General features: G+C 36.1%; 1 long non-coding RNA gene across 2 annotated transcripts in view; it reads right to left on the bottom strand.

Moving 5' to 3' along the window:
* Positions 1-279: 279 nt before the first annotated feature.
* LOC127564432 (uncharacterized) overlaps positions 280-10,888 on the bottom strand; it is a 47,517-nt gene continuing 36,908 nt past the window's right edge. Inside the window, exons 2-5 of one of the 2 annotated variants that reach the window (XR_007954266.1) lie at positions 9,546-9,606; positions 8,357-9,451; positions 2,330-2,370; positions 280-542 (exon numbers count right to left, since the gene is read on the bottom strand). This is a non-coding gene — a long non-coding RNA (uncharacterized LOC127564432). The other variant, XR_007954265.1, reaches the window with a different exon arrangement.

The following is a 10,888-nucleotide window of genomic DNA, read 5'->3' as shown; positions in this document are numbered from 1 at the left end:
CTTCCTCCTCTGAATCTTTTGAATCTTCCTATGATTAATGACAATGAAATATACAATGTCCTACAATTATTTTTTTTTAGCTATGGTGAGCAAAAATAAAGTGAACCTATCTATCATACTGCACTTTTCTGAAATTGATGGACCTAACAATCAGATCAAGCAAAGAATTAGATGTTTACAATAATTATTTTAGACATTCTGTTTACAGAAAAACTCTTCTATACAAGTAGGAGTATAAATTCAAATAGTAAGAATGAATAAAAAGTATACGATACACAGTTCTTATTCTCAAATTTTAATAATCTAGAAGAAAAGATAAATATCCTCTGACTGAAGGGAAGAGCCATGAATTTGACATCTCATTTCTCACTTTGGGACTTCTTTGACTTTTCCACTATGTTGCAGAAATAGGTAGATTCCTCCAACCTCCAATGTAATGGTTTCCTTTTATGTTACATGTTGTATAGATCTTTTGCTTTTAATCTTTCCATCTCTTGCACACTGCCTGGTATGTAACAGCTACTATTTCAGTGTTTATTAACCTACAAGTGTGGGACAACAATTAAGAGAATTACAAAGAGTTATGAGAGTTTAGAAGGACATATATATATATATAGGTTTATATGTATATATATATATATATATATATATATATATATAGGTTTATATGTATATATATAAGCTTTATATATATAGTATTGATTGATGTGAGTTCTGAAATACAGTTAGACTTTCAGAAGAAAATAAAAAAGCCCAGGAAAATATTCCAAACACAGGGAACAATCTAAGGAAAGGTACTAAAGGAGGAAAAGATAAGAAAACATTAACAAAATTCTTGACTGAAATAGAGACTCGTGAAAAGGAATAAGATTTAACTAAAATTCCAATTGCTTCAAATAGATTAATAACGTTATTGTTTATTAGTAAAATTATATTTTATAAATAACAAAGTTAGTTGTTATCTGGCTTTTTCAATAGATTTGAGAAAATATAATTTTTTGTGGATGCCCAATTAAATTATACAGTACCCGATGGCTGGACCTGAATCTTCTTTATGAATTTTGTTTATAACAAATTACATATAAAAATAGATTTTACAATTGTGTTGCTGAACTGGATTACTGAAATGTGAGAGCAATTCAATTGTAAATGGAGAAATAGGAAATGATATTTTGTAATCTAAAGTTACCATTCCTTTTTCCTACTTCTCTATGAGGCAAGTTTTGGAAACTAGATCCATGTTTTAAAAAGGTTAGAAAGTACAGAATGACAATAAGATTATTATTCATGTTCTGATTTAAATCCCTCTCTTATGTGTTAATAATACCTTAAAGAATTGATGTCTATCTGAAGAACAAAGAGAGGTGAGCTTAAAATTGGTGAGAAATAACAAGGAAATTTCTTTTGGAACAACATCTTTTTGCCTATAATGTACCTTCATTCCAGTTAATCTTTGATAATGATCACAAAAAGCTTTCCTAAAATATGCTTCAATATATTATTATACTGCTTAACGAAAGACTGACTTTTTGATGCAAACCAAATCCCAAATCCTTCTAAAGCTGTCATTCAAGGGATCCAATGATACTTTTTTTTCATGAAAAAAAAGCTGTGCCTTTTATTAGTGGCCCTCTGAAATAGCTAAGCTTTGCATTGCTGCAAGCATCGTTACTATCCACACTCTCTCTGCATGATTTTTGTCCTTCCTCTTTTGTAATCCATATATGACCCTATTATTATGTCCTAATTATTACCTCTTTCATTAAGTCTTTTCTGATTGAACACAACTTACTCTGCCATTTGGTCCTTGTGTATAGAAGATACAAAGAAAGAGGTGCCTTTGTCCTATCCCCTAATTTATAATTAAGCTGATTGTGTAGTAGGGAAGTAGGCTTCTATTTGTCTAAAATCTCTTACTTTACTGGTATATATATTAATACCTAGAAGAGCACAAGGTGCTATGCTATGATACTTGTTCACTGAATGACAGATTAACTGAAAGGCATTTTGAAACTAATAAGGTATTAAGAAATAGAGTAGAAAGCATGAAGTTCTACAAGTTAGGATCATTGAATTGTCTTTTTGGCTCTTCACTAAACTAGTAGTGAGACCATAGGCAAGTTAGCTAACTTCTCTGGGGTGTGTCTTCACTATGTCTTAAATGGGTAGTTAGTTGTATTAGATTATTTCTGAAATCCTTTCCAGCTCTAAAATTCCCCTTCTAATTCCACCCAAGCAATTGCAGGGATTAGTAAATAAGTAAATCTAAAATATAACTCTAAAAGTAAAGTCAAAATTGAAGTTTCAAAAATAACTTAATAAAAAATACCTCTGAATTCCAAGGGTACGCTGTATTTTCTTTTTCCAGTCCTAACGTTGATATCATGGCAATAAAATGGAGATAAGAAATAAATTAATAATTGAATATGTGGTAGTGAGAATATGAAACTGTTTTGTCTACTCAGAACAACTTTGAAAAAAACTAAATGAAAATGATAGGACAAAAAAATTTCAGGAGACACTGGATTTAGGGATTTTGGCCAAAGTAGAGTCTTTCGAAAAACAAAAATTAGGGGCTTAATGATAATTTTATGTGAGAATATAGAACTTTTTTTTCAAAAATAAACTTTACATTTAATAATTTATAATAGTATTTTGATGTAATCAAAAAAAAAGTTTTGCAAACATATTCTGCAACTTGAGGCATAGCACAGTATGTGGATTCAGGGTCAGTTTGGAATTAGGAAGCCCTGGATTCAATTTCCATTGCTGATATTTTGGTTGTGTGACCATCAGCAAGACACTGAACTTCTTTGCCCCCAGGCTACTCTGTCAGACTCTGTGCTATATATAGATCAGTAGCCAATAGGCATCAAGAGAAATTTATTCCTTGTGAATTTCCTAAATTGATGAACTCAGGAATCCTGTCCAAACAGTAACATATCTTTTCTCCCAGCACATTTCTCTAGTGTATTGTGAGCCTGTAGCCCTTTGGGAATATTTGGAGTTTCAAAAACTCTTTGTTTCCCAGTAAAGTTAACCAATACATCCTTTTTCTTTTCTTCCTCCTCTGAATCTGTTGAATCTTCCTATAATTAATGACAATGAAATATAAGATGTCCTCCAAAATTTTTCTTTAGTCTATGGTCTGAATTTATCTATGCAAACAGAACAATTGAATTTTAAAATGAACTCGATAATCTCAATCTACATCTAAATCCTGTACTTATTAGAGAGGTGAAGGGTTTCTTAAACAAAATATTCTGCATTTTTATTTTAAGAGAAATGTCATCAAAGTTTCTACAAATATCAATTATCATTGACACAGGAAATTCTGTAGAAATGTTCATTGTTTGCTCCTAACTTATGTTGCATTTAGCTTCATTCCAATCATATTTCCTAGCATGAACACAGAGATTCTGATGACTACTCAAACCGTCTTTTTCCTTCATATTTTCAAAATCTTCATCTTGACTTTCTTCTTCATCCTTTGTATCTACATATTATGATTTTTCTCTGTTTTATAACATCCTAACCATCTTTTCTCCCTTTCTCTTTCTTCCTCTTCATCACTTTTTTCTTCCTCTGCCACATTATTTTTACAATCTTTTAACTGTCATTCATCTTGCCTGCTTTCTAATTGTTCTTCTTTCTGAGAGTTGTATTGTATTGTGCTGTCATGTATTGTCTGATTCATCAATGTTTGATCTTCAATATATAAAATTCCCTGAATTTTCTTGTGATGTTACTTTTGAGGAGTTCCATTTCCAGAATCCTTCACATTTCCATGAAGTGGCTGTAAGCATAGGAGAAAAGGACAGAGGGTATCAAGAATGATAAGAACCATAGCAAATAGAATCACATTAAGAATGTCCAGAAGAGTAGACTTTATAAGGGAAGATTTTGAAAAGTAAGCAGGTGGGGGGTGGAAAGGAAGGATAGGAGAGCAGTCCTGGGCTTGGGATGAAGACTTAGGAAAGGAATCTTCTTCATCATTCAATGATTCACTGACCTCCAAAAAAGGTGTAACTTTTGTATAGACGATGCTGTTCTGTTCTTCTCCTACATAGAAACAAATAAAAGAGTACACAAAGAAATCGATTATTTCAAGGCAAGCAATACTAATATAAGAGTGGAAATTTTTCAAAAAGCTTACTGATATTGCTTATTTGCTGAGTAGCATTCATAATTTTAGTCAAGTTCAATTTTGGTTGTTTCTGCCAAAAAAAAAAAACATGATAAGAACAATGACTATCAATACTAACATTTAGTAAGTTCACATTTCTTTTGAGACTTGCTATTGTGTGATACATTTAATCTGATCCTTATTTAGAAAACAAACTCTTCTGGACCATTTTGTTTGCCAAAAAACTGATCTACTAATATTGTGTATATTACAAAGTTGAAAATACATTTTAGAAATTTATTTCTAATATAAATCATTGCTGATAACAAAGAATTTTATTGTAGTCTTGAGTTTTAGATTGTGTTTGGGAATAGTACAAATTAGTCTCAGTTACTTTTCTCAAAATTAAAAGGGAATTGTTGATGTCAGATTCCCTTTTTCTAGGTCTGGCCATTGGATTCACTCATACTGCTTAACACCTTCAGCAGGAAAAAATCAAAGGCTGCCAGTAAGAGGTCACTAAACTGAAAATATAGGATTTAAGAACTGGATCACACTGGATCCTGAATGCCTTCATTATATCAACTGCAAACTGTGTTATATTGTTTGAACATTTTTGTGTTCAATGTATGCACTTGGAAGAAGTGCATACTCTCTAAAATTTTCTGGGTCCAGAAAAAGCTGTGAAGGCGCTCTTTAAAAATGGATATTTTACTTTTTACTGTTCATTGCTTTTACATCAATGTGAAAAATGAAGCATTATAGATCACCAGATTTTTTTTTAAATCCACTTAAAACAGACATCTTTTATAAGGCTCAGCTAAGTTAACGCTGGGCACTAAAAAGGCAAATCTTTTCATATCCTCCTTATCCAGAGGGATAGAATAGAAACAATCCTTAATATCGATGACCCAAAGAGGCCACTCTCTAGGCAATTGAGTAGGAGATGGAAGTCCAGGCTGAAGAGTTCCCATAGTTTTCATCTGTTCACTCACTTTTCTTAAATCAGTGAGCATCCTCCATTTTCCCCATTTCTTTATTACAACAAACACTGGGGAATTCCAAGGACTTAGAGAAGGTTGTAAATGCCCTTGTTCAAGCTGCTCCTGTACTATATCTAATAAGGCCTGAATGTTATCGCTACTTAAGGGCCACTGTTCTATCCACACTGGTGTATCAGTTTTCCATTGGATAGGAACAGGTGAAAGTGTTGGCAGGCCTTCAACAGCAGCTCTGCTTAAAAAACTGAAGTATTCATTTTTAACCCTAATTGTTGTAAAACATCTCTTCCCCACAGATTGATGGGGATTTTTTCAACTATAAAAGGAGTAAAAACTCCTGTTTTGCCTTCAAAAGTCCATCTCATAGGGGCAGCACTAACTTCAGCTGCTATTGATCCTCCTACTCCAGACATATAGGTGTCTGCTTTAATCTTTGGCCAGTGACTGGGCCAACTGGCACCTCTAATAACTGTACGATCTGCACCTGTGTCTACCAATCCTTCCAATAGTAGGCCATTTATATAGATCGTGAGCATAGGTCGGTCAGCTGTTACAGCTGCTGTCTAGTATATTCCTGGATTTTGTGGTCTGGAGTCAGAATCTGGGTGACTATCACCAGGTTGCTTATTAGGATTCTGCATGAGTAAACCTGATGCTACTATTTCTCCTGGGTGATAAGTCATACATTGTCTACCTGTATTAGTGACTGGGATATTATCTACACATTCCCCAGTTTCCCACATCAGTGTCTGGGATGGACACTGTTTTGTACGTACAAAAAGGAGGTGAAATGGTCAAGCCTACTGTGCCTGGAGGTAAGGGATCCATAGGCTGGAGAGGAAAAGATTTCACCTCTCCAGGGGGTATCTCAGTTGTCCCAGCTGCATACAGCTCTATTCTCTCCAATTGTAATTCCTTTCTGCCATGAGGTTGCTTCCTGGATGGTTGACTGTGTAATCCCCTTCTCCCATCATATGGCTTTCTGGCTGATTGGTCATGTCTGGGTACTGGACTTCTAGGCACTCTCTGGCTGCACCATTGACTGCTATCATGCCCCAAGTGTTTTTTGCCTTGGGCCCTGGGGCTGGGCCCCTCATCCCGTTTCCCTGAATCTGTCTACATTCTGAGGCCCAATGGAAGCCTCTGTAGCATTTTGGACATGGGGTATTGGGTCTTGTACTCCCACCCTGTTTTCCCATTTTATCTCTATACCAACATTGAGCTTTCAGATGCCCTACTTTTCCACACTGAAAGCATCTACGAGTCTCTCCCTTGCCAGCAGGGACTCTGTCTTCCCATGTTTGGATTTTGGGAAGTCTGCCTCATAGCCTGGCTATAAAAGGCACCTGTGCCCACTGTGGCACAGCATCTTATGAGCTCCTCTAAAGGAGCATCCTTGTGCAGTCCTAGTATAATTCTTCTGCAAACCTCATTAGCATTTTCCTTAGCAAGTTGCCTGATCAAAATGTCTGCTATTGCATTTTCTCCATTTGTTCTTGTGATAGCTGTCTGCAAACGTCCCACAAAATCAGCAAAGGATTCATTTGGCCCTTGTGTTATTTTTGTGAAGACCCCACCCTTTTCATCTTTATTGTGGAGAGAAGCCCACGCTTTGATGGCATTAGCAGCAAGTTGCTGATATGCTGCTATAGAATAACTAATTTGTGCTGCGACATCTGCATAAGGACCTACACCTGTTAATAGGTCACAGGTGATTGCAGTCTGAACTCCATTTTGACTATTTTGTTGAGCTTGTATCCTACAGAGCTCACTATATTCAGAAAGCCACAAATAGTTTTGTCCAGATTCTAGGCATATCCTTGCTATAGATTTCCAGTCATTAGGGGTCAAGATTTCAAAAGCCAAATTCTGTAATAGCATCTTAACATAAGCTGATGTAGCCCCATAAAGAGTGCAAGCTTTTTTCAGGTCTTTGAGGATATCTATATCAAAAGGAGAGTATCTTCTACTTTCTTGACCTGAAGAATTAAACTGTTGAATAACTGGAAAAATGTGGTGTTGGAATTCCAATACATTTCTCCCTTCCTCTTTGGCCTTAATTAGTCCCTTTTGCAATCTACTCAAAGGAGCAGCTGGATGCTGGGGGGGAGGTGCTGGATGCTGGTGGGGAGGTGCTGGTGCTGTCACTGCCCCCCCCCCACTACTCCTTCTCCCTCCATCTTGGAGGGTGGAGTTGATGGAGGAGAGTCAATTACCTGCTGTAATGGGCTGAGGCTTGAGTTGATGCACTGAGGTCCCAAGCACATGAGGCTAAATAGTAATTGGACCATACTCTATTAATATGTAAGCTTGGAGAAAGAATGGCCCCCACCCACTCTTTGTGCAAGTCCTGATGTGTTGTATAGGAAATGACGATTTTGGTGGGTAGAGGCAGGGGAGTGGAAAAGGAAGGGGAGGAGAGACTTTTGGGACGGCCATTGCCACGGTTGCCTCCACGGTTGGCTCCATGGTTGGCTCGGCTCGCGTCGCTCTCTCTTAGCTGGCTTCCTGTCGCAACTGCCTATATTTGCTATCGCAATCTTTCTTGCCTATATTTGCTATAGCAATCTTTATTCACCTCTTCACTTCAATAAATATTGAAGATTTTTCCCTTAACCTGAATTCCTGACTCCGGCTGACTTTAAATACGCGGTCATTACAACCTGCTCCTTAGGTGGGGCTGAAGCTGCCTCAGATTCACCACACCCTAGAGCCTCACTCAAGTCTCCATGCCCTGTGGGGATATGGCCATTAATCTGTTCTTTGTCTTCCTCCTTTATCTCAGGCTTCCCCATTTGGCTATTCCTAGAGTTCTTTCCTTTTCTCCTAGAACTTATAAGGTATCTTAAGGCCAACTGTATCATATTGTATAAATAAAATGCCTTGATGGAAATTGAATGAGGACCATTTTCATTGTAATATGCGGAGAGCTGTTGACCAATCAATGCCCAGTTATCTAGAGAGATTTGCTCTTCCTCTAAGAACCAAGAGGAGGTGCGTTTTAATATACCCAGAAGTCTAGCTGCCTGTTTCCAAGTTATAAGTAGCCCTTGATCTTCTATCAGCTTAAGCAGGCTTTCTATAGCACCACTCCTGGGTGGGGCTGGAGGTGGGGGGGTTGGGGTGGGGGATGGAGAATCTTTACCTAGGATCTGTCCCATTTCAGCCAAAAAAAAGGTTACTAATTTAGTCTTTAAGAAAATAAGTTCCCTATTTGTCTTATACTCACCTAAGTTCCTGGTCACTGGAGACTTCTTCAGTGAAAATAGGGTCCTTGGTTCCCATGCTTGAGCGCCAATTGTAATGACAGCGTATTTAAAATCAGCTGGAGTCAGGAATTCAGGTTAAGGGGAAAATCTTCAATCTTTACTGAAGTGAAGAGGTGAATAAGGATTGTGATAGCAATATGGGCAAGAAAGATTGTGATAGCAATATGGGCAGCTGCGACAGGAAGCCAGCTAACAGAGAGGGATCTGAATTGAAAGGTTGTCACAATGACAAAAGCAAGCAGTCTCTCCTCCCCTTCCTTTTCCACTCCCCTGCCTCCACCCACAAAAATCTTCATTTCCTATACAACACATCAGCACGTGCACAAAGAGTGGGTGGGGGCCATTCTTTCTCCAAGCTTATATATTAATAGAGTATGGTCCAATTACTATTTAGCCTCATGTGTTTGGGACCTCAGTGCATCAACTCAAGCCTCAGCCCATTACACTTCATATTTTCAAAATCTTCATTTTGACTTTCTTCTTCATCCTTTGTATTAACATATTCTCATTTCTCTCTGTTTTATAACATCCTAACCATCTTTTCTCCCTTTCTCTTTCTTCCTCTTCATCACTTTTTTCTTCCTCTGCCACATTATTTTTGCAATCTTTTAAATGTCATTCATCTTGCCTGCTTTCTAATTGTTCTTCTTTCTGAGAGTTGTATTGTGCTGTCATGTATTGTCTGATTCATCAATGTTTATCTTCAATATATAAAATTCCCTGAATTTTCTTGTGATGTTACTTTTGAGGAGTTCCATTTCCAGAATCCTTCACATTTCCATGAAGTGGCTGTAAGCATAGGAGAAAAGGACAGAGGGTATCAAGAATGATAAGAACCATAGCAAATAAAATCACATTAAGAATGTCCAGAAGAGTAGACTTTATAAGGGAAGATTTTGAAAAGTAAGCAGGTGGGGGGTGGAAAGGAAGGATAGGAGAGCAGTCCTGGGCTTGGGATGAAGACTTAGGAAAGGAATCTTCTTCATCACTCATTGATTCACTGTCCTCCAAAAAAGGTGTAACTTTTGTATAGACGATGCTGTTCTGTTCTTCTCCTACATAGAAACAAATAAAAGAGTACACAAAGAAATCGATTATTTCAAGGCAAGCAATACTAATATAAGAGTGGAAATTTTTCAAAAAGCTTACTGATATTGCTTATTTGCTGAGTAGCATTCATAATTTTAGTCAAGTTCAATTTTGGTTGTTTCTGCCAAAAAAAAAAAAATGATAAGAACAATGACTATCAATACTAACATTTAATAAGTTCACATTTCTTTTGAGACTTGCTATTGTGTGATACATTTAATCTGATCCTTATTTAGAAAGCAAACTCTTCTGGACCATTTTGTTTGCCAAAAAACTGATCTACTAATATTGTGTATATTACAAAGTTGAAAATACATTTTAGAAATTTATTTCTAATATAAATCATTGCTGATAACAAAGAATTTTATTGTAGTCTTGAGTTTTAGATTGTGTTTGGGAATAGTAAAAATTAGTCTCAATTACTTTTCTCAAAATTAAAAGGGAAATGTTGATGTCAGATTCCCTTTTTCTAGGTCTGGATATTGGATTCACTCATACTGCTGAACACCTTCAGCAGGAAGAAATCAAAGGCTTAAGTTTTAAAAAATAAGAATTAAAAGATCATCCTTTAATATGATCAGATCTTTGAAAAGTCTAGAGATATGTCTTTTCCAGACATGTTGGAGGAACTAGGGACATCTACCCTGGATAAGAAAAGAATTAAGAAATGGATTTGATTTCTTTTTCTTGATGCCAGTAATAGAACTAACACTATTGGTTGAAAGAGACAGAGATAGATTTGGGTTCAAGGTAAGAAAAACTTCTTCATCTTTGGAAAAGCAGAGTGCTTTGGCTTAATAAACACTAAAATTATTCTACACAGGAAGTCTCCAAGCAGACAGTCTCCCCTTTTCAGAAATGTTATAGAAGTCATTTTAAGTTTAAGTTGACCAGCATAACTTTTGAAGTCCTTATCTTCTGAGATTTTTGTGAGTCCTGTCTTTTCCTTGAAGCTTTTCCTTCACTACAATTTCTTGAGAATAATATGACTATAAAAAAAAAAAAAAATGGACCTGAGTTCAATGGTATATAGAATATAGAGAGAAGAAATTGAAGGCAGGGAAAGGTAACCAACTAGGAGACTATAATAGTAGTCCAGGTTAGAGATAATATGGATCTGAACTTGGATAGTGGCCAGAAAAAAATGTAGAAAAGAGGATAGATACAAGACATAATGGAGAGAAAATATTGACAAGAACTGACACACTTGACTAGATATGTGACGTGGATATTCACATTACGAATTTAGCATATTTTTCATGATGGGCATGTTTTATTTAGATTCAAATATAGGAGCAACACCACACATTTTACATCCTTATGCTTCATTAGTTTCAAAGAAAATATCTCCAAGTCGAAGATATAAATATGAAAGCAAAAACCTTTAACAACAAATGATAAAA

This window comes from Antechinus flavipes, chromosome 5 (assembly GCF_016432865.1).
Source record: "Antechinus flavipes isolate AdamAnt ecotype Samford, QLD, Australia chromosome 5, AdamAnt_v2, whole genome shotgun sequence".
In the NCBI taxonomy this organism is placed as follows: Eukaryota; Metazoa; Chordata; class Mammalia; order Dasyuromorphia; family Dasyuridae; genus Antechinus; species Antechinus flavipes.
This window is presented reverse-complemented; position numbering and strand designations above follow the sequence as displayed.